This window comes from Aedes albopictus, chromosome 1 (assembly GCF_035046485.1).
Source record: "Aedes albopictus strain Foshan chromosome 1, AalbF5, whole genome shotgun sequence".
In the NCBI taxonomy this organism is placed as follows: domain Eukaryota; kingdom Metazoa; phylum Arthropoda; class Insecta; order Diptera; family Culicidae; genus Aedes; species Aedes albopictus.
This window is the reverse complement of record NC_085136.1, coordinates 46,669,317-46,689,125: the sequence shown is the minus strand read 5'-3', so window position 1 is coordinate 46,689,125 and position 19,809 is coordinate 46,669,317. Positions and strand designations below refer to the sequence as shown.

At 43.4% G+C, this 19,809-nt stretch overlaps 1 protein-coding gene across 3 annotated transcripts in view; it reads right to left on the bottom strand.

The window, feature by feature from the left end:
* The window catches only part of LOC109402678 (uncharacterized), a 176,792-nt gene that overhangs the window by 140,094 nt on the left and 16,889 nt on the right, over nucleotides 1-19,809 (bottom strand). The window lies entirely within an intron of this gene.

Genomic DNA, 19,809 nt, shown 5'->3' with positions numbered 1-19,809 from the left:
CAGCATGATATGAGAATGATGCATGTTGGAATGCCTAAAAACTGATGAAAACTATCCATTGATAAACAACTAGTAGGTTTTTTAGTTATGACTAATGTAATCTCTTTCTGGAATATTTCAAACATTTTTTATTGAGAGAATATCAACTATTTCTTGCATCATGATCAGTCATCTAAAATAGATTTACATAGCTCATAGAAATAAAGTAGATGAGCAAAAAAATTTGCAAAATATTTTTTCAACGTTTAACGTGCATATGCCCCACTGTGTATTAAAACAAAAAGTCTACCGTATATTTCCGTTTAAATGACTGCAATAGCTTTCTCTTATGGGTTTGAGGTACTCCCGAAAAAATCAGACATCTACTGTAATTGTGGCATGATTCGGGCGTTAATAAGTTAACTTATTACCTTTTGAATGAGACCTAGGGTTTCAAAATCGGACGCAAATTGGCGAAGATATGGGCCAAAAAAAAAGACTTGTTTTTGAGGGGGTGACCCCAAACTTTTGATCGGGAGTGTACCCCTTCAAAACTTCCTGTAGCCTCTCTTATTCCCTTTTTTCCCCTCCTCAAACTACCCTGAGTGCCGTATTTCAGTAGGTCGGCTCCAGAGGCACGTTATCCTTCATTTTAGTGCCGTAACTAGCAATTACATCTCTCCGAGAAAATGTTTAAAAGGGATTCCAATAGAATTTGGGACAACTATGCTGCACACGGCAGTGCAGGCAAAACCTATTCTTACGAACTTTATTGATATAACATAAATAACTTATTTTAAAATCCCTGATGAAGATCCCAAATGTAACCGAAACGTTGTACAAAATTTATCAGCAATATTTCAATGTACACTGTGAAGTTAAATTCCTTATCAATTTGTCATTTTTTTTTTCATTCGTATATCGCGTGGCAGTCACGAATATTAAGATACTTTATGCCAAAAGAAAACAAAGAAATTCTATCATGAAAAAGTCCTTGATCAACCGGGAATCGAACCAGTCATCCCCAGTTTCGTCATGCTGAATGTAAGTTTATCACATGTTCTACATGGGCATTTGAGGGTATTTATCCGCTTCCATTATTCAAAACACCGTTTTGCCTTTCTCGTAAGTGTACTGGAAAGGCTATATGTTCACTCCAAAAATGACTTTTTGATAGAAGGCCCGGAGGGTCGAATCACATATACCAATCGACTCAGCTCGACGAATTGAGGTGATGTCTGTGTGTATGTATGTGTGTGTGTGTGTGTGTGTGTGTGTATTTGTGTGCGTGTTTTTGAATGTGTGTATGTGTGTGTACAAAAACCTCACATCACTTTTTGGCAGTAAACCTCAACCGATTAAGATCGACGGTTCATTCGACGCGGCATATAGTCCCATTGTTTCCTATTGAAAATGGTTCGGATCGGTCCAGCCGTTCCGAAGTTATGGCCATTTAGGTGTTCCGCATCGGTACCCCCGTGAGGGGCCAGACATGAAAATGCAACAAACCCATGCATGCGACATATCATAGCACGGCATTTTCGATCATCTGATGAACGGTAAGCAGGAAAATAGTCTCAGACTATATCAGACCCAGTAGTATTCCGGAACGGGTTTCGGATGTCTCGCCGGAAGTTGCCAAATATAAAAGAGAACTAAACCCATGCATGTGACAGATCAAACAGTGGCATTTTCGATAACCTGATGAACGGTTAGCAGGAAAACAGTATAAGACCATATCTGAACTGGTAGTGTTCCGGAACCAGTTCCGGATGTCCCGCCGGAAGTGCCCAAATATAAAAGAGAACCAAACCCATGCATGGGACACATCAAACAGCGGCATTTCCGATAACCTGATGAACGGTAAGAGAACCAAACCCATGCATGCCGCACATCAAACCACGGCATTTTCGATAATCTGATGAACGGTAAGCAGGAAAATAGTCTCAGACAATATCAGAACCGGTAGTGTTTCGGAACCAGTTCCGGATGTCCCGCCGGAAGTTGCCAAATATTAAAGAGAACCAAACCCATGCATGCGATACATTGAACAGCGGCATTTTCGATAACGTGATGAGCGGTTAGCAGTAAAACACTATCAGACCATATCTGAACTGGTAGTGTTCCGGAACCGGTTCCGGGGGTTACGATGGGTGAATGCAAACTTTTTAAGGAGTGATGGAGGATCATAAATGGTGAAAAAAATGTGTACGGTACAATCTCAACTCAACTGTACGGTAAAATCTCAACCGTGACGTAGTAATTGAACTTTACATGTTTTTGACTTTGCTTGCCTCAAACTGGCTATAACTTGGAAATGGTCAAACTTATCGCAGCTTTTTAAGGTGAATATATAACGAAGCCACACCTCGAATTTTCAAGAGCCCAAATCTGAAGATCCGAATGTCGGTTTGAGCTGAAAAGTTGATCGATTGGTCACCACCAACGGGTGGTCAATCGATCAACTTTTCAGCTCAAACCGGCATTCGGTTTTTCAGATTTGTGCTCTTGAAAATTCGAGGTGTGGCTTCGTTATATATTCACCTTAACACTCATTCGAAAGTTTATTGTATTTTCTATCAAAAGAAGATCTTTCAGTTTAGGTTTAGTTTAGTTAAATATCTTAGTTTTCTCAAGCGAATAGGCTCGAAAATATTGTCTTGCCTTTCTCTGTGTACTGAAAGGCTATATGTTCACTCAAAAATCCAATTTTCGATAGATGCATCGGAGGGTCAAGTCACATATACTAATCAATCCAGTTCGACGAATTGAGATAATGTCTGTATGTGCGTATGTATGAGTGTCTGTGCGCAAAAAAAGTTCACTCATTTTAAAGGCACTTCCCATTGGCGGATTTTTCGATTTCTAGCTTTATCTACCTAGATAAATTGAAAATAAAAAATATGCGACAGATAAAACTTTTTCATGTTTTACAGTTTTCGTCCACTTTTTGTTTACTCTGTTGTGGTAAATCCCACAGGCAACGTAAACAAAAGTATTCTAGTGGAGGTTCGACTGTATCGTTTCAACCATCATTAAAAACGGCTACGCAGTCTCGAAATTAGCAAACGATGTTTATTACTTGCCCATCGTTTCGACACGGGATTAGTGTCTTCCCCCCCTGAAGAAGACACTAACCCCGTGTCGAAACGTTGGGCAAGTAATAAACATCATTTGCTAATTTCGAGACTGCGTAGCCGTTTTTAATGATAGTAAACAAAAGTGTTTACACACATACAAGTATAAGTAATGACTGAATTATGGAAACAATTAACATCGCTTAAAACAAAGTCCTAGCAGATAAAAAAATGCAAACCTGTTACCGCTCAACAGCACAATTGTGCTGGTTCGTCACGAAAGGGATATAAAACTGAACCAACGCATCATGCGACACTTCAAACTGCGGCGATTTTTGTAACCTTTAGCATGGTTTACGAATTTTATGCGGATTGAACACTGGAGACCAGAAACTTTAGGATTTCGGTCCAAATGGCAGCCTAATATTCAAGATGGCGGCTCCAAATTCAAGATGGCGGCTGTTTGATGGAGTTTCAGGCTCTAAAACCATGTAATATCGATATATTTGGTATGAGGAAGATATCCGGAGTTTAAAAATGGCGACCAGAATATCCAAGATGGCGGTCTAATATCCAAGATGGTGGCTCCAAATTCAAGATGGCGATTGTTTAATGGACTGCCGAAATTCTGCAAAGTGACGTAAGCGACATTGATAGTTTTAGCGCATTTTTTGGTTATTATGCATAAACTCTTACTCATCCTCTGAGTTTCTTTCCATAGATGATAGATTGCGACTAGATCTTGCATTCTAATACAGCAGGCATACCACAGTATTATTTTTACACCAGATATTAAATATAATGTACCAAAAAATATCGACATTTTGAATGGCGCTTACGTCACTTTGCAGAATTACGGCAGTGGAGTTTAAGGACCTGACACCATGCACTTTGGGTATATTTGATATGAGGAAGAAGTCTAGGCTCCAAAAATGGTGACCAGAATATCCAAGTCGGTCTAAATTCCAAAATGGTGGTTGAACATTCAAGATGACTGCTGTTTAATGGTATATTAGGATCTAAAATCAAGCAATATGGGTATATTTGGTATGGTGAAGGTGTCCAGAGTCCAAAAATGGCGACAAGAATATCCAAGATGGCGGTTCAACATTCAATATGGCGGCTGTTTAATGGAGTTTCAGGCTCTAAAACCATGCAATATATGTATATTTGGTATTGGAAAGATGTCTGGAGTCCAAAAATGACGATTAAAATATCCATGATGGCGACAAAAATATCCGAGATCGTGTCTTAAAATTCAAGATGGCGACTGTTTAATGGAGTTTTAGGACTTAAAACCATGCAATATGGGCATATTTGATATGGGGAAAAAATCAGGACTTCAAAAATGACAGAGTATCCATAATGGTGGTCTAAAATCCAAGATGACAACTCAAAACTCAAAATGACTTCTGTTTAATGGAGTTTTTGGCTCTTAAACCATGCAATATGGGTGTATCTGGTATGGGGAAGAAGTTTAGAGTCCAAAAATAGCGACCAGAATTTCCAAGCTGCTGGACTTAAATCCTAAATGGCGGCTCAAAATTCAAGATTGCGGCTGTTTCTTAAGAGTTTAAGGCTCAAAAATCAAAAACCAGATAAACGATATGACCCCTGATGCCATGAAATGGATTTCTGTTAAACGTATGAAAGTACGATATTCATCAACATGTCACTTGAGTTGTGTTGAAATGTGTTTTCGAAGGCACGAGAAAGGCACCATCACCGATAGGTGGATTAATTATGGTTTTTAACTTTTAAGAGGGACACCTCAGAGCTCAGAGCAGTGCAACACTACCAAAAAACCTCGCTCTTTGCATACAGCGTGAGCGCGGTGCAGTTTCGGTTGCTTGATGACACGCGTCCTGAAGCTGAAAGGTTAAACGAATTTTATAGATGCTCTTTTAGTGATATCCAGTTGAAATGGAAAGTGACGGTGATACCACAGAACGCACGCTGAATTCAATCCAAGTCGGATCATCAACATCAGTTATTTGTTTATTAAAACACGCCGTATTTCTCAATAGTTATTTCCTTATTTTCCTTATTTCAAGAATAATGTAGCCTTTGTGGCAACAACGTCATCATTTAGAAATTATCAAAATGGTGCAATTAAATCTGGGAAATATCGTGACACTCACGTCACCTTCTATATCAGCCATTTACTGCTCAACATTAGGATAGTGATCAACAGTAGGCGAATCATCCTACTGTCAATTTATACAAAACGAATAATAATATGGAACGAACTCACCATTCTATAATATAAAACCTCATCGAATTGGAGAAAAATCAATTTCACAACGCAACATTTTTTTGTCTCAAGAGCAAACTTATGTGTCTCCGAAGGATTTTGGGCCGCTGAATCCGAATCCGGGCTCAGATTTGCTCCAACACGTCACAATTTTGAGCTATACCTCAATTTATAGGGCAAAATATGCGATTTTGGGCTTTTTTGGCTGGTTAATTGGTCAATTAACATCTAAATTAACGACTCATGCAAAATATTTCATTTTACCTAATCAAATTTGATAGATTTAAGCATTATATGTTAGTATGAAAACTTGCATGCAACTTTTGGAGGATGACTTGTATGGGAAATATCGTACCTAACATAAATCGCTTATAACTATAGTTTCATCAATTCATATCAATTCATATATCATATTCGATTTGATGAAACGATTTTTTTGCATGAGTCGTTAATGTGGATGTTAATTGACCAATTAACCTTTTGATTGCTTAAAAACATATTTCCATACTTATTGGCTTGCAGTCAAAAAAGTCCAAAATCGCATATTTTGCCCTATAAATTGAGGTATAGGTCAAAATTGTGACGTGTTGGAGCAAATCTGAGCCCGGATTCGGATTCAGCGACCCAAAATCTGTCAGAGACACATAAGTATGCTCTTGAGACAGACCAAAAGTTAATTTTTGTTACGCTGTGTTTCTTGATATGTGGAGCGGACCTGGTGTGATGGTTAGAACACTTGACTATCACGCCGTGGACCTGGGATCGAATCCCACTCCCGATAAACTCGCAAAATGTGAGTTCTTCCTTCGGAAGGGAAGTAAAGTGTGGGTCCCGAGATGAAATAGCCTAGGGCTAAAAATCTCGTTAATACAGATAAAAAAAAAATCTTGATAGAGAAAATCATAGCACCATTTAAGCGAAAATACGGAGATAATAAATGAATGTTTGAGCTTTTGCCTTCAAAAGAGCAGTTTTTCGTATGACAACTGTAAAAATGAGAGCTTATCCCGTAGATGCTACTCCAGTGTCACCAGACTAGCTACACCCACACACGGAATCAATGAGATATCTGGCAATTGCCTTAAGGGACTAGCAGGCATCTTCAGTGTGTGAGCGTTGGTGATTTTCTATTCTTCGGCAACAATGGCGCAGGTCAGGTTGCAGACGGTCAATAACGTGGGGAAGGGGAAGGAAGTGATGATTGCAATCACTTGTATCCACAGCAGACCGAGTATACCTCTGCGTCGGCACAAATTCATGTGGATGTTGGAATATTGGGAGGATATGGTTAGCAGAAGGTTCACACATTGATACGTGGACGCCAGACGTGAGGTGTGTTAAGGACAGACTTGTAAGAATCCCAAAATGGCCGCCACAATGGCCGACTTTGGCACCTACTCACGATTTCGAGAGCAAAAATCTCTTCATAAACAAAACCAGCGCGTCTGATCTTCTTATTTTAAGCTTATTACGAGTGAGCAAGAACAGAATAATAAAATACACTGATATTTGAAGTTTGCTTCTTGAGATTTGTGCGTCTAAAGTACTGATACATTGTTGAAACGGGATTTCAAGAAGTTTGTCCTTAATTATTCTGAAGATGATGCGGCACAGCTCGCTTGATTGCATAACTCGTAGGCTTTATCTGGTAGATTGACACTATGCTATAAAAGCTATAAGGGAGGGAAACAGCTTTTTCAACCCGTTTCTGGTTCTAGCAATGACTATGAACGAACATATCAATATATGTACATGATACAAAGTAGGAGGAACGGGTCAGGGATTGAACCCAGAACCTTCTGCATACGTTTTAGAAGCGGTAGCCACTAGACCACTAAGCCTCATATGAGAGCAGTAACTGTAACTCATACATACAGTATGAGAGCTGTAAACAAACATAAATGGATTAAGAAGAACGATACGAGATCACGGACAGACACAATGGAAAGTGATCGAATAAAAATGAGGAATCAAAATAATGAAATTCAATTAGAAGGATCAGAGTGAGAGGGAATTTTTAATTCAAGCAGATACATTTGGAGAAATGGAAGAAAATTAAAAGAAACTCACAATTTGACGCAGCTCAAACATTACATGGCAGTTAATACGATCTTTCCTTTTTCAGTTGCGGTGCAACAAACTTTCGAAACAGAGACGAATTTTATCCAACAATTATGCCAAATGCAGCGGCTTATGTTTCCATTCATTGTCATATATCAGTTCACGTCACGGCTTGAAGAATATGTGGCTTTTGGCTCCCAGGTGGTGGAACGTCAAATTTGCGGAAAACCATCAAGATATGCATCGAGACCAAACTGTGCGATGTAGGTGCAACCTGATATCCCCTTCTTTGCTGTGGTTGTGCTCTGATTTCCTCTCATTGAAAAACGACCTGACATTCGCTGTTATGCTAGTATCCAAACAATGCAACGACTTCAACCAGGTCGGAGGAAACTGGATACGTATCATGTTGACAAAACAAACGCAAAACCGTTTGAAATTACATTCTAAAATGTTCCAGTAGGTGGTCTCCCAGACGTTCGACGTTTCGTGACAGTTCAAACTGTCACGCAATTGATGTGACGTCTGGCGCCCCACAAACCCAGCTGCATACAAAACCCCCGTTTTCCGCGCAAATCTGGGAAAGTTCCTCTCACTATATGGCGGCGCGAAAACGGGCGGGATAAATTCACTTTTCTTCTTCAGTTGCCAAGGCCGTTCGTGTCGGTGCCACTAACAAATGCAGCAGTAGCGGCTCATTTAGCAACTTTTACTCTCACCCGTGTTATACCTACGGGGTGTGCGCTGGAGCTTGTAAAATGTAATTAAATCAAGACCAAACACATTTGATTATTTTATTATTAATCGATGATGCTCTAACGCTGCGCTCCTTGGGCGATTCACGCTTTTGGGGATTAAACAGCTGCGCGCCTTGCCTCCTCATCTATTATGGCAGTTTCAGATCATTACATTCACATGCACAGCGCGGGATGAAGTAAACACGTGGCCCTTTTTGGAAGAGCTGGTCAAAATACGTCTAAACGTGTGGTAATAGCAGGCGAGGATAGATCCCGAACTGAGCAAAGTAACAAAATTATTGTACTTCAACAACAGAACCCATTTTGATAAGTATAGCCATCCTAAGTAACATTTTTAGTCAACTAGAAGAAGAGATTTTTGGAACCATAATAAAACTAAAATAAAAGGCAAAAGCTTTTGTGACGGTTCTCAAAACCTCTACAAGACTGATTGATCATCAAAATGTTACTTGGGATGCTGAATGTCCGAAGTAGTATTATGAAGTCCAATTAGTCTTGAAGAGGTTCTGAAGACCGTGATAACACCAAAGTAAGTATATTTCAGTTTTATAATGGTTTAGAAGGAATCTATTTAATTAAGGAACTTTCAGTAAAGAAAATTTCCTCGAATTTCAAGAGCAAAGAGTGTCTTAGTGCAGATATTGACGTTGAAATCACTCAGTCAATGACCCTAGATGTGGAAGTGATCATAGAACACTGAGCGGAGAAGCAGGCTTTGTCCTAGTTTAGACGTCATGCTAATAAAAACCAGATACCATGTTTGTTACCATATTCCGATCGGGACACCACCATGCTGCTAAAACAATTAATACCGCTTGCTGAGATCAGTGTTCATTAGCCAGAAGCGCAGAGCAGCGCTCATCGAACGCTGTTGTAGGTTGCTTTGCTACTCATTTGAATGTTTGCTGTGCCTTTCGGACGGACAAGGGCGCGAGCTACTACGATGTTGAATCAAGGTATTAGCATTTCGTATGCCACATTAAAACCTACAAAGAAAGAGGAAAGTTGGTTTGTTCGGTTCGCTAGAAACATGAATGTGCAACCAAAACAAACACAAACTTTTCAATCAATCGTTTGACAGCTCCACCCTTCGTGGCGGCGGGTGGTAAAACAACGGTGAAGAAAAGTTTCTCCGCTGCCGCTGCCAGAGAGTTATTACGAAATCGTATAAGGGCGAGGCGGGCCCTCCATCGGTTGGATTCAATGCACTCGTGAATGTTCAAATATTGATTGTTATGAGGTGGATGCAGTTTGGATGACATCTGAATATGATCCGAGGGGAATTCAACCGATTCCAGGTCCAATTGAGGGAAGCTGTCCTGGAGTTTGGGAAATCCTCCACTACTTGATCGAGTAAGCTTTTCGTTCATATGTTTGCAATAGTCGATCTGTTCGCCCGCAGGTAATTGAAAGACCTACCAAAGTCTACCGAAGTTACTGAATACAAGGATCTCAGCTTCGTTTCTACCACTTTCCTCGGTAGTAGTCGAGGAGCTCCTGCTACAGTTCTGTTGCAAACCGCCATTATCAAGATTTTCAGCTCTGGATGGAAACGCTGTGTGAAACAGAAACTTTTGGATTCTGCATCACAGCTATCGTTGATCCAGATGGTTAAACTACTGCGTAGAGCCCTGTTACATCCTGAAGAAAATTACTCGTGAACTTCCAGCAACTGCAATCGATTCTTTTCACTGGAAGATCCTGGATGGGGTTACCCTGGCTGACCCGAGGTTCTTCAAACCACGAGCGACAGTTTTGCTGTAGTGGATGGACATTGACTACGAATTGCCACTGACTAGAGGGATTCTTAAAACTTGGTCCCGAACAACCTGTTATTTAAAACACAGCTTTCAGCTGAATAGCTCCCGGAAGAGTACCAATTCAGTATTCTCGAAACCAGCGGAAGGCTGCATTTGCAGCACGCACGAATACTCGAGATCTCTAGTCTCTGGGCACTGGAATCCCGCTGGTCACCAAGCATCAACTCCCCTGAAGAAATTTCTTGTGAAGAATACTTTGTAGCTATCACATTGACGGCCGTGACGATTCATGTCAATTCAAGGTAACTCCGTTCTGGAAGGCCTGATGTTCTGGCTTACCTCGGCCCCTCGAAGGAAACAGCTATACGCAGATTCCATGCCCTTGAACGTCGCCAACCCGAAGGAGGCCTAATCAGCCTTCATGTCGGAGTATAAGCGATGACTATTTTTTGTTCTATCACCTTCCGTATCATGGTATGGAAGAGGTAGGCAGTATGGCTTCCAAATTAACAGCAGTTTTCATTGCGTCCGGCTGATGGTAGAACCTGTTCTACAAGACGATTTCTATGCAAATCACTTCGCTTCCGGTGGCGTCCTAAGAAGAATTTTTCAGTAAATAGAGTAGAAAAGACCATCATAAAAATGAAACAAAAGGTTTAAGGTATTATGATGGTTCTCAAAACATCTACAGGACTAATAAGCCACCAAAATGTCAATTGAGGTCAATATGTAAAAAAAAGTATCTGCTGCACATACGTCTCAATCCATCCGATTATGCACTCTTTCTTATTCGTTTTGGCGGTAATCCTCCTTGGAGCCACCACTCCACCATCAGCTACGGTACGGTTCCACCGTCAACCATCAAAACTATAGGATTGATCTGGACCCACGGATCTGCGCCTCTATTGCGTTCCAAAATAATCCCAAACGGACGGTATCGCAAAGAGTACTTACTGTGTTATAGAGCACAGTATAACTCTCCGGCTCTCTAGATTGATTGGTCCTTTGGTAGTCTTGACGAAAATCCGGTGAACTTTGCACTCTTGAGACGACCCTCTCAACGACAGTCAATAGCAGTTTCAGGCTGGAATTCCACAGAAGTCTCTGAAGGCTCTGACATTAATTTCTGCTACTCCTCGGGCAGCATTCGCCAACGCGACGATGAATGTAGAACTGCACGGACTCTACCATACATCGCCGGCCTTTGTCTACATCCGAACAGTCTAGCATCTCTGTTCACCTCATAACCAACGTAGCCCCGCACGGAGATTCAGGAAGAACAGGTATTTCTGGTGGCTTTCAAAAATAATGCTTCACTGGATCAACTCCATCCCTTCAAGATGGCATATTTTTGTAGCGAATCGGGTATCCAGATTAACAGGCCATGTTTCTGGCCTACTTTTGTATAAGTAGAGGAGCTCCACGGAATGCCAGGGTCTATTCGGGTTCACTTTCGTGCGACAATTTCTATCCGAACTATTATCGAACGACATCGCTTCGGTAGCTAGCTAGTGAAAGCGAATCCCCCAACGTTAACTGTTTCCGCTGCAAGCCAATACTGTTCTTGAGCAGTTCTTGGGAGACTTGCATTCGCCAACTTTGCCTTTTCTCAACACAATACCGGAAGATCCGCAAATTCCTACGTACGAAGTACTCCATAGCCACCTTTGTCTGTCTCGCTACCGAGGTTGGTCTTTCGGATAGTTCAGCGCGAAAATTAGCTCGTGGACTGTATAAATTTAAGAAATAACGCGTCTGTCTCTCGCGACAGCTTTATAGGATACTGCAAGATGACGTCACGAAGCCGTGCACTGACAGTTCAGCGAGCTTGTTTACATGGACTTAGTCTCTGGCGGAGATCCGGCAAAACTGTTTTTCGATGTAATTTCAGTAAAACGGTAATTAGACGATTGGTTTTGTACTAGTAGAGTTGAATATAATGGATATTTCCGTACCATAATGGTTTCGGGATGAAAAACGTAAATTTAATTTTAGCCGCTCATTAAAAATTCTAACACCTTGTAAACAAGCTCGCTGAACTGTCAGACAAAGTGAGGTTAGATCAGGTGCTTGCAGTACTCTATTGAAAACTGAAAAATTGCCTTTTACTTCCGGTTGACAATGGTGTACTCTTCTTTCAAGATAGTGAAACAGGGTTGGGGAAAAATGATACACTGAGAAAAGTTCGTTTACAAATTTAGATTAACATTCACCCCCGGGTGAGGTGGACACCTCAATCTTCCTTCTGCGTCGTCGATTGAACGTTATCGTCGATTGGTAGTACCGCTATTTTGGTTGTTGCCCGACGGTAGATGCCGCTACTGGTGCGCACCGTAACGACTCGTATAATGCCATCCTTCCCAGGGTGCGTGTCGATAATTCTACCAAGCCTCCAACTTTGCGGTGGCGTATGGTCCTCTTGCAGGATAACCAGTAGACCATTTCGTAGTTTGATAGGTTCCTTGAACCACTTGCTTCGTTTTTGGAGAGTGATTATATATTCGTTGGACCAACGGGTCCAGAAGGACTGTTTCCGCTTCTGAATCAGCTGGTATCGTGACAGAGCTCCATCCTTCAGGTGTTCATAGTTTGGCTCAGCAACAGATGTCAGCTCCCGACCCACCAAGAAGTGGCCAGGACTGAGAGCTTCGTAATCCAACGGATCGTCATTCATTGGGATCAAGGGTCTCGAATTTAGTATTGCTTCGATTTGTATCAAGAGGGTGTTCATTTCTTCGTATGTCAGATGACTTTCTGACAACGATTTGTAGAGATGATTCGTCATGCTCTTCACATTCGATTCCCAAAGGCCTCCTTGGTGAGGAGCCCTTGGAGCGATGAAATGCCAATTGGTACCTCGCTGTTGGCAGAATTCGTTGACCTTTTGCTCCAGGGCTTGGGACTTCAGAAGGTTTTTTAGTTCGATCAGTTCTTTCGCTGCTCCTGTAAAATTAGTACCATTATCTGAGTACAGATCTGATACATTTCCACGTCGTCCGACAAATCTATGGAGTGCGGATAGAAATCCTTCTGTCGTTAGGGATGTCACTAATTCTAGGTGTATAGCCTTAGTGCCCATACACACAAAAAGCGCAATGTAGGCCTTCATTGGACTTCTTCCGCGGCCTTGTTTGAGGAAAAACGGTCCCGCATAGTCTACTCCGCTCCGAGAAAACGGTTGAGCAGCAGTCACTCGAGCACTGGGCAAATCACCCATGTACTGGTCAAGCATCTTCGGTTTCATCCTGAAACAGGTTACGCACTTCCGCAATACTCAGTGAATAGTTTGTTTAGCGTTTACTGGCCAATATTTAGCACGCACCGTTGCTAGCAAACCATTCAAGCCCAGATGAAGGTGTTCACGATGCATAGTCTCGATCAAAATTTCCGTGAAGTGGTTCCTTTCAGGCAATATGAAAGGATGCTTCTGGTCCTTAGGAAGGTCAGAGTGCCGAATGCGACCTCCAACTCGCAGCATATCCTCATCAAGCATTGGATTCAAGTTTCGCAACTTCCCCTTAATTGGCTTATTTTTTGCAATACACTCAAATTCTTCAGCATACACCTCGTGTTGCACGCATTTCACTATAAGTTTTTGTCCATTGTTCAATTCAGTCAATGTGAGCCGCCGATCGCAACACCTTTCACTCAAGTTTTTCGCTTTGCAATTGTTGATAAAACGTGCAACATAGCCAAACACTCGTTGCAATCGGCGATAATTACTGCAAGCCATAATCACTTTATACGGTTGATTGTCTTGCACTATGGCTGCCATCACATCACAATCTTCTTCTTTATTTTCTTCGGCACCATCTTCAAACTCTGCAGCTGGTGCTTCACCATCATCCTCATTCATTCGTAGAAATCGTGGCCCTTGCCACCACAGATCACTATTCATCAGCTCCTTCGGGAACAAACCCCTGGACACCACGTCCGCAGGGTTCGATTTCGATGACACATGTTTCCAGGTACCGTCGGGTTGAAGCTGATGTATCTTCGTTACACGGTTTCGAACAAATACCGACGTTTCAGGTTTCAGCCGACGTAACCAGCTAATCACGATGCTAGAGTCAGACCAAAGTATCACTTGATCTGACTTCATCTCCAACGCTTCGCATACTGCTTTCATTTGGCGTGCCAGCAACAGAGCAGCACACAATTCAAGGCGGGGGATAGTCATCTCAGCAGGCTCCACTTCCGGTTTGACATTTCGCTGCAATTCCTTTATTGGTGCTACTCTCGATTTTCCGCAAATCAGCTTCATGTTCGCAGTCCCATCTTCCTTCACACTTCGCATGTAGACGCAGCAACCGTAGGCTACGCCAGACGCGTCTGCGAAACCGTGCAATTCCAGTTTGATAGCATCATCACTAGTCACTCGTCGATCAATTTTTTCAGTGCCGATTTCAGAAAGCTCGGTTCGAAACCGGGTCCACATTTGCAGAGATTCATCCGAAATTTGCTCATCCCATTCTTGCTTATTTCTCCACAGATGCTGCATTAGCAATTTCGGAATCACCACCGTCGGGGCGAGCAGCCCGAGCGGATCGAAAATCTTTGCAGTCTCCGAGAGGATCTGGCGCTTCGTGGGTTTCTTCAAGGTTTCGTTGATCGGTTCAACGCGAAACATGAATTGGTCGTCGGCTGGATTCCAATACAACCCAAGTGTTTTAATGACACCGTTGATGTCGCAATCCTCAAATTCCATCTGTCTTTCTTGAGCTGCAATGGGAATGCCTTCCAGCAGCTTCGGGTGATTGGCGCACCATTTATGGAGTCCAAACCCACCCCTGTCAAGCAGAGCAATCAAGTCTCTCTGAAGCGCTATCGCCTTTTCCAAGGAATTTGCTCCGGTCAACACATCATCAATATAGAACGATTTCTTCACCAATCTACTAGCTTCTGGAAAATCGTCGTTCTCATCATCTGCTAGTTGGTTCAACGACCGAGTTGCCAAAAAGGGTGCAGCAGCCGTTCCATAAGTAACCGTCTTGAGTTCGATCTCCCTCAGAGGTTCGGATTCGCTTTTTCGAAACAGGATCCTTTGGAACTTCCTGTCTTGTTCATGCACCAATACCTGGCGGTACATCTTTGGCACATCCGCTGAAAACGCATATTTGAACGAACGGAACCGCAGTATGATGTCGAAGAGACTGCTCTGCACCGTGGGTCCTACCTTCATTACATCGTTTAGTGAAAGTCCAGAATCGCTCTTTGCGGAAGCGTCAAATACAACCCTGAGTTTTGTTGAGGAGCTCTCCATCTTTATGACGCAGTGATGAGGAAGGTAATACACGAATTCCGAATCATCTTTGTGGCTACGTTCAACCTCCACGCAATGGTCCAATGCCAAGTACTCGTCAATAAAGTCATCGTACATTTGTTTCATCTCCGGATTCTTGACCAGCCTACGCTCTAGCAATTCAAATCGTTTTTCCGCTTGCTTCCGGGATTCACCCAAGCTACTGACATTGTCCCGGAAAGGCAGCTTGACAACGTACCTTCCATCCGCATTTCGGGTGTGCGTCTCCAAAAAGTGAGATTCACAATCATCATCTGGACTGGTCGATTCAAACTCCGCTACTTGCTCCTCGATGGTCCAGAAGCGCTTCAGCAACTCTTGTAGATTTTCGTCCGGATCCGTTACGGAGGAAACTTGACAGACCCGCACGGTATGGACGGGTTCGATATCTACGACCGGACCGGCTACGAGCCAACCCAGAAGACTTTCTTGCAGAGTCGGAAGATCATTAGACATTCTGATCTTACGTGTTTGAAGTAAATCATAGAACACTTCCGCACCGATGAGCATGTCGATACGGCTCGGTTCCATGAACGATCTATCGGCCAGCTGCAGCTCGGTTGGGATGGGCCAATTCGAAGCATCGATTCTCACTGCTGGTAGGGTGCTCGTTACACGAGGCACAATCAGGTAGTCTAAGCTGAACTCGAACTCATTCGCTATTGATTTCGCCGTAACCTGGACCTTGAACTTTACTCTGGACTTCATTCCGTTCACTCCGACTACTGGAATGTTAACGCTACTTTTCGGAAGACACAACAAATCTGCTACACGCTCCGACAGAAAGTTGGCCATTGCACCGGAGTCGAGGAGAGCACGGCACTGATGAGCCACACCGCACACATCAATCACTTGAATCATGGCGGTCGCCAGAAGAATCTGCTTCGTTGCTTCGCGGGGCTGAATCGGGACAATACATTTAGCTGCAGTCAAAGGTTGTTCATCGGACCCTGTCGCTTCTTTCCTGGTGGCGGGTGTTTGTGGAGGATTCGCTGTCATAGTTTTGCGCTCTTCTGGATGCATCAAGCTGTGATGTTTCTTGGTACACGATGTACAGGATACATTCACCTTACAGTTCGCCGTTCGATGCCCCCTTTTCAAGCAAGAGAAACACAGGCCTACTTGCTTCGCTTTATTGTAGCGGCCATCGATGTTCAATTTTTTGAACGTCTCGCACTTTTCAACAGTATGACCCAAATCGCAAACTGGGCAACTGTCGTCGGATTTTGGTACCACCACTGAATGCGCCTTGCTCGTCATCACAGTGCTCTTGGGTTTCTCGCTCGCTGCTCTGGTCTTCGGGGCACTCAACATCTGTTCACAGCGTTCGAGAACGTAACTCCGTTTGCGAAGAAAAGCGATCGTATCCTTATAGGTAGGCATTTTTCCATGCTCAATGGTTGACTCCCAGCACTTTCTGGTTTCTGGATCCAGCTTCGTGGTCAACAGCGTAATGACGAAAACCTCCGACATTCCATCCATTTTTAGCTTATGGAATTCAAGAGAGCCTACCCGTTTCTCGCAATCATCAATCAAGGCTTTTAACTCGTCTGACGATTCTTTGGTCATTTGCTTCAGGCTCAATAGCTTCATCACATGACCATGCAGCACCATCGGATGGTTTTCGAAACGTTCAGTCAAGATCTTCCAGGCTCCTGCATAGTTGTTGTCGTTAATCGTCTGCTGGTCTATCGCACCTTGAGCTTTGCCTACCAACGCTTTGTCCAAATAATGGAGCTTTGTGGCAGGCGAGTCAGCGACACACTTGTCGACGATATCGCAGAACATTGATTTAAATTTAAACCAATTTTCATATCTTCCGTCGAATGTTGGCAGAGGCGTATTCTGTAACAAAAGGGACGGAACTCGGGACGAGAGATTGACGCCACTGCTACTTGCACCCCCGTCCGGTGGAGGCTTTAGCGCTTGCAGTTGCTGCTGTGCCTCAGCCGCCAAGGCAAGGTTGGCCTGCTGATCCTGCTCATACTTTGAAAGCATCTCGCATAATGATATACGAACGAATTCGTACAGCTCCTCGAAGTCGACAAATTGCTGTTCATATTGCTGCCTCTTCGATGGATCCGATGGATCGCATATACATGATTTTGAAAATCGTTATACTCCGTATATGCTAAATCTACGGTTTTCAAGTACAAATTCAAAGCATGAATGTTGAACTTACCGTAGTCAAAATCTGCCTCATCGATCGCTTTCCTGATCCGTTCAACCTTGCCCTTGGTTGACAGGCAACACTGGACCAGAGCATCAACGGTCTCCGCCATTTTTGCATCCGCTTCTCGCATCGACTGCCGTTCCTTTTGTTCCTTAACCGTCAACGTTGGAGTATGCGACACTTTCGCTGTACGCGAAGCAGCCGCCGGTGAAACAGCAAACAGCGACTTTTTTGCACCTGCAGACCGTAACAGCATTCCACTTTTGTTCACTCTTCTTTTCCTGTTTATATCACTTTTCAATATGGCCGTCTTCTTTCCAATCTTTCGATATCACCACCACTCAGAAAACGCCATTTTGTATTTCTCAGCAGCCACTCTTCAAGATGGCCGCCGATCGTTTTTCACACTGGCACTTCGCCCGGAATCGCAACTTCCGGAGGCAATCTTCTCCACAATTTCCAAATCAGAGCAATATTTTCCGGAATGCAGTATTTCTTTCTGATTTACACCCTTCAATTCACTCTATTCACACTACCGCGTACTGCAGTTAAATCACTTTCCGCTCAGAGCAATCTTCTCTAGTAATAGGCAATTTGCTCTAGGGCTATGCCCTCCAGAATCACTCCGAAACACCGCGTTTTCGCAACACCTCGTGGTACGATCAAATCACTTTGCCGCTCAGGGCTACTCCTCCGGGTTCCGAATATTCTTTCTGGGGCTACGCCCTCCAGAATCACTAGAATCACTTTCTTCGCAACAGCTCGTGCTACGATCAAAACACTTTGCCACTCAGGGCAATCTTTTCCGGCGATCGCGACCACCGAAAATCACCCGTTCCGCGCACGTTCCGGGATTTTTTCACAGTTCTTCAGCACTAAATCGATATCCGGATCGACATGGACCAAAATGGTCTTTCGGATAGTTCAGCGCGAAAATTAGCTCGTGGACTGTATAAATTTAAGAAATAACGCGTCTGTCTCTCGCGACAGTGGTGACAATGGTGTACTCTTCTTTCAAGATAGTGAAACAGGGTTGGGGAAAAATGATACACTGAGAAAAGTTCGTTTACAAATTTAGATTAACAGAGGTCATCCACGTAGAAATGGACTACGATCTCTCAACAGCTGCCTTCATTGCGACACTATATCAATTCATCGCTCGCAGGGATAGACCCAGTTCCATCCTTTGCGACAACGCCCGAAACTTTAAGGGAGTTGTTCGAGATTTGGCTAAACTGTCCTGTCCAAGCAGTTCCATTCGCAGCACCATCAGACGGTGGTTGTGAACCACTACAGAAACAACCTCATCGTTTTCAAATCTATTCCTCGCCGTGGTCCAAATTTCGGTAGGTTGTAGAAGACAGCAGTATGCTGTGCGACCATGGCAATTTCGTCCTATCGCAGGGCGAGTTCATTATGCAACTGGCCCAGCTTGAACTCTATCTCTCTCACACGTCACACCTATTTCAGCAGACCCAACGACCTGGAAGTGCTGATTCAGGGTCATTTCTTGGTCCATCTTCCTCTCACGTCGAATCTCATGGTTGAATCTTTTGTAAGCTGAGCCTTTCTGTCCCAGTCTTACAACAGCCATTGCGATCATCCGCACTAACTCTTTACTCATCACTGGACAATTCCCGTGCTCGACCACCTCTACCATACGTACTGGTACTACCTTTGTTGGCAATGTCTATGTTTAGCTTAGTCAGATCCTCCAGTAGATTGCTTCCCCTTAGGGTTGTGAGACGGCCCCATACTCAGCGGGCCCACAGACCTGCCTACTTTGATCTTGCCAACTCTTAGTCCCTTGTTGGCTTGTTGGCTTCATCGATCGGCATTGGACTTCTCCTAGCTTACACTGCTCCTTCATGGCTAAACCTGCTTCTTCCTCCAATGATCTCGTCCAAGTGTTTGCCTTGGAGGGTTGCTTCCGGGCACAGGGTTCTGACTTCGACCTTGTCGCCCTTAGCTTTCTGGGTAAGCTCCTTGTAGGAGGAGCTGTTGGCTTGAGGATACCTTCTTAACTCCAGGATTGTTTCGAGTGCTTCTGATTCTCTGCTCCTTTACGCCTAGCTCCTACTTCTAAGAGAATCCAAAAGCTTCCACAATGAATTCCCTCACTCCACCGACAACACAACTCATCGAAAGACAACAAATAACATATTTATTGACATTTTATTGCCATTTTGCTTTGGGTGCCGCAACCAATCGGGCTGACACCTTAACTACACTGACTGACTGAGTGGTGACTTAGCGGTTGGTGTCCGATTGCGAATACCACACAGAGCAGCACTGAGCAACAACAAATCGCCGTACCGGTCAATAAGCCGGTCCATTAGCTGCTGACTGCTGCGCTGGCTCTGGCACTGGCTGCTGATAGCAATCACACTCCGCTCTCTGTCAAGGTCGACCTCGTTCGGCTTTTGCTTTTGTGTGAGGAAATTT